This window comes from Pygocentrus nattereri, chromosome 6 (genome assembly GCF_015220715.1).
Source record: "Pygocentrus nattereri isolate fPygNat1 chromosome 6, fPygNat1.pri, whole genome shotgun sequence".
NCBI classification, from domain to species: Eukaryota; Metazoa; Chordata; class Actinopteri; order Characiformes; family Serrasalmidae; genus Pygocentrus; species Pygocentrus nattereri.
The window spans coordinates 28157322-28162831 of NC_051216.1; positions in this window are offsets into that span (position 1 = coordinate 28157322).

Genomic DNA, 5510 nt, shown 5'->3' on the forward strand with positions numbered 1-5510 from the left:
TCAGTCACGATTTGGTTTATGAGATATCTACAGACAAAACGTCAGTCTAAGCCCAGGTCCTAGATATTGTCGTTTTCCTGATTAACAGTCCACTAGAAATGCTTTGAAGTAATGTCAAGTAAACCTTCTTTACATTAACTTGCATTGAAAGTTGAGATAAATTTCGTCTTTCTTTCAACAGCAAAAATATATTAATATACCTGTTATAAGCTTCAGATAAAACATGGAATGGCTTTTACAAGTTTCAAATATCTGTGTTTAGTCTAGAATAACCAACCATCAAATGTGAAACAGTGTTAGTTATCTAACATAGCATTAGAAAACTATAGGGGTGCTAGCACTAACCTCCTACAGTGATTGAAAAAAGGATTTGGTATCTTTAAGTAAATTATCACTTTCCAAACAAACGTTTGCATCTCCATTTTCCCTTGCATTTCTCATTTTTTCTCATTGAAAACATCAGATACTTTTTACTTTCATGATGAATAGACTAATAGACACTGTCCAAATTTGCTTAACAAATTTCATATTTAACTTAGGAATATGTTAAAAGTGTATTAAAGAGAGTAGAGTGCTAGAGATGTTTTCCAAAAAGAAGCTAAACTAGAATATGAGCTCTCTCCCACACTTTGAGAACACATGTGCATACCCGCACAGAACCATAAGTGTCAAGTTAAATAATAAATGTGGATGATGATGTTTTTATTGCCCTTCATGCTGTTTTTCCTGCTTCAGGAATGCTGAGTGGAATTTGTTTGTGATCTGCAGACTCTATAAAAGAAACTCACATTAAGGGAGAGAGAATGATTTCGTACTAAAATAAATGAAATTATATGGACCAAGTCTGGGACAGTGATCAAAATAACCCATTAGAGAGAGAGAGAGCGAGAGAGAGAGAGAGAGAGATATGAGTATCTGTGTGAGTAGATGTGAGCGTATGTGTCTTTGTGACTGAGTGGAATTCCAGCTGCACTTTTCTGCTATCTGCTTCTCATTAAAGTTTGTTTTCAGGTCGGACAAAGATATTATGCAATTCTATTCAACCTGTTGCGATCACATATTCTCTCTCTCTTTCTCTCTCTCTCTCTTTTTTAGGTTTGGTCCACTGGACCCTTCTGCCCGAGAGATGAAGCAAATTGTTTTCAACCATCATTGGAACTGAGGTTACATTTTACTACAAATGCAGAATCCTTTTGTTTGAAGTCTCACTCTCTTTTTCTTGTTTCTGTCCATGCTCCGTTCACTGACCTGCACTCAGAGGATGGGAGTGTGAAGTGGTGATCTTAGTTCAGATCAGGGTCTGCAGAATTGAGCACAGGAGAATTAATTAAAAGGAGGTTAATTCTAACCCCTTTTACTTCATTAACTGGCTTAGAGCTGAAATTCAGAACTCTTGTTTAGACTAAGCTCTGCTAATATAGGACACATTTTGGATTCTGGAGGCCAGACACTGTTAGCTCCAAACTAAGACATGAGTTCTTGGGCACAGAATCTGTCACCTCCACACACACCTGCCATTACTCTGGTTGTTTTCTCCTAGATTTTCCTGGGCTTCTCCATTTTTAACGCTACTCTCATCTGAATGGTTTCTAATGGTTCTTGCAGATTTCAGAACAGCTCACAGTGAAGAGACTGATACCCAATGTATATGTATAGCAAAGTTAAATGTGGATAATTGGTCCATCCTATCTATGAAAGCTAGCAGAGCAGCCTGTTATAAACCTCACAGCATTTTGTTTTGTATGTGTTCATTTCTTTAATGTAGTTAATCTATTTACATAAATAACATAGCAAGCATGAAAGAAAGGAGACATGGAGAGCGAGAAAGAAAGAGAAAGAGAGAAAGATAGAAGGGGGGACGTGCTCTGCAGGTCCATTAGTTAAAGGTGAGCTCAGCATGGGTCTATTCTTCACTCAGAGAGCAGAGCGAGTGATTTGTCCCTGCCAGGTCTGGACGGCTGAGGAATGGAGGCGTACGGTCGGCCTCTTTTGTCTGCCACCCCACACAGAGGACAGTGCAGATGGACGAGGCAAGGGGGATGGGGGAGATAGAGGCTGTGTGTGTGATCAGTAAGAAAGGAGAAGAGAGTGAACTTTCATTTGATCCATCATTCTTACACCATTAGAGCATTTATAATCACGCACCGACGTGTCCGTGTATGCATATATATGTTTTACTTCTTTAAAATGATATGATTAGTGACAACAGTAGATTTACATTTAAATTACAGCGTTCTGTAAAACTTTACAACGGTATCTTGCTATGAAGAGAATGCATTTTTGGGCGAGGCATTTGTGGATAGTTCAATAATTTACATTTATCTGCAGCCAAATTGGTTTCATATCCATTAAAACACTGATTCCTGACTTCTGAACTGTTATGTACTCCCAGCACCTTCAGATCCTTCTCTTCTGTTTGATATTCAGTTTGTGTTTGAGCATGAGCATCCTGAAGGAAGTGCTAGGAGATAAGAGTGCGATAAGAGGGAGCAGATGGTCTTGGCGGCTTTCGCGGTGTGTGTGATCCGGCCTTCTCAGCGGTGCTGGAGTCTGTGTGTGGAAATAAATACGCATCTCTTTATTTTGCTTGTTCTGCCCCATTTGATATCCAAACATTGGCAGGTGACCCCCCCCCCCCCTGTGAGCAGGGCTCGAGAGAATGTCAACAGCGACATGGTGTTGTGTCCACAAAGAGCAGTCAGGCGAGCAGTCCACACCCTAAACCTGGCACACATTCACAATAAACACTCCTGAATACACTAAAGAGATGCGACAGGTCAATCCGTCATGAGAAGTCTGGCAACAACATGTTGAAAATGACAGCAGCTGAAGGTGATAAGCAAGAAACAATGAAACAGAAAAGCCCAGTAATGTGTATTTCAATCAAAGGTCCATGTGGATAATCTAATTTGTAATCTAACTGTTAATCTATAATCTAACTGTTTGTATTTGATATATGTGGTAGCACAAAGTGATGATTGTTGATCTGTTCTATTAAACACAGAAACTTGATGTTCCTGAAACTTCTTGTCCTTGTTCTTGTGGCTTGGTTTCATTTCAGCTATGGGACAATCATGACATTTCCCCCTGAAGCAATGCAAAATCACTGAATCAAGGCCAAATCTGGTTAGAACATCCAGATCTTTCCTTAGAGCAGCGTATGGGGAAACTTTCATGATGGAAAATACTCTTTTAGCTCTAAAAGCTTGTTTATACCATTTTCTAAGAAAAGCAGAAGTGTGATCACTTTCAAAGCTGAAACTGGTAGACGCAACAAAATACTGATGACAGTGATATCCTGATTGATGACCTGAATAGTGAGGTATCTTGAAAAGTGGATATTGATAAATGGTGCTTTTCTATTCATTCACTCCTTCCTATAACAGAGTGTAGATGTTGTTATGTTCTCCACTGGGGCAGGCTCCTCTGTGCAGCTGCAGGCTGAGTTTACCTAATTATTTATTTAGCCCCCTTCCCCCTCCAACCACGGCCTCACACAATAAAACATTAATTCCCCAAAGAACCTCATTCACCCAGCCCCCTCCCTCACTGTGTGTACGTGTGTCTCCCTGCCTGTGAGACTGCTTGTCTCTCTGTCTCTGGAAGTCTATTATAACAGATGACATCACTTCCTGTAGCGAATGTAGGTGTATGTAGTTGGAAAACTGGCTGTGGAGATATACTTCCTCAGTGACATGTGTCCATCTATCTGTTTATATCTATCTCTATCTGTCTTTCTATCTGTTTCCCTGTCTGTTTTATGCCTATCTGTCAATACATATTTCTCTCCATTTGTATGTCTGTCCTGTCTGTCTGTCTATCTAAGATCACAGACTACATTAGTGTGTGTGTGAAAGCTCACAGGCTGAGACTTCTACTGAGCTGCAAAACACCTTAATGAGATGTGGGTCATCAGTTTGGCAGGTCAGCTCTTACATAATCAGCTATTGTGCCACCCAGACTTACATATACATGATTACACTGACTCACACTCATCCACAAAAGCTGCAGTGAGATGGATGAGTGCTGTTTGTGCTGTCTGTACCATGCAATGAGACATTACTGTAGCACGATCAGTACTAGCTGGTCTAATTGACTGTCTGGTAATACATGGCAATATGCACCTTTCAGCTATCAGAAATAATACACCCAGATGACATAATGTCCATTTAAAAGCACATGACCACTCATGAGCCCTCATCAAATCACAAATCATTGCTGGATGATTAAAATCAGTGTAGAAGAGAGGTGAAGCCTGTACTCCTCACAGGGGCTGTGACCTACATTCTTTTCCCCCTGAAATCCACTTACTACATCTGTGTGGGTTTATGTGTCAAAACAGTCATAGTTCATATGTACATGACCATTTTCCAACATCTCTTTATCCCTTATAATTGAACAGGCTGTATTTGTTACTGTGCCTTTAAGAGTGGCATATGTAAATCTCTTGTATGATTGGCTGCCTTGTATTGTGCCTCATTCAGAAAGCAGTCTTGACTGAAACACTCCTTGTAACGTTAACGTGAATAAGCAGGGCTAAGCTGTTCTCTGTCTCTGTCTCTCTCTCTGTCTCTCTCTCTCGTCTTTGTCTATGCCTCTTTTCATTTCTGTCTCACAAACACTTGTCCGGCTCCACGTTACACAATCTGACCCAGATGCTCTGGGCTGTCTAGGAGGTACGCGCTGTGCCGAGGGCTGGAGGGGACCATGAGGGGGTGGAAGGAAGAGGGGAATAGATTAAAAGGAGAGGAGCGAAGTGCAGAGAGATGGAGATAGACAAGATTGTGGAAGGAGAGAGAAATAAGGGTCAAATAGCAGAGGTCAGGGAAGTATGGAGACTGTGGACTCATGAATCTCATGATTCTTTAGGCCTTATTAGTACATGTTCTTTGCTGGATGCTAAATTAAGAGGAACATTCCCATAAACACATAAACACACACATACACACACACACACACACTCATTGATACCATCAGTTTTATTTGACACTGTCAGAGTGAGAAAGAAAAAGAGAAAAACAAAGACAGTGCCTTGTGCTACAGTTTCACAATCTGTCGGCTCAAAGACCATAGTAAACAACAGGAACAACATCACTTTCAACATCCTTTCATCTGTCTCTTTGGCTTATGGTCCATCTGATAGTACATAAACAAAGGAAACACTCACAAAAGCTTCCTTTCTATTACACACTCAATGAAAATGGAAAGATTTCAACCCCCAAAAAAGAGATTAAAAAAATTGAAAGGGGGGGGGGGGCTTATTTTAAACAATAACCATTAAAATATGCTAAAATAAAATAAGCTGTCAGAAAGATTCATGAGCATTCAGCGATACTGAGTATCCATTTACTGTTAACACTAGGTTTAAATCCATATTCTTATGTGTATTCAGACATATCAAATAAAAAAACTTGATAGAATTAATATTGAATCAAATCAAATTTTCACTACAGCTTGTAGTGAAACTCATTTAAGGTGTGTAAAGTTTTTGCATGAGTAATTGTGATGGA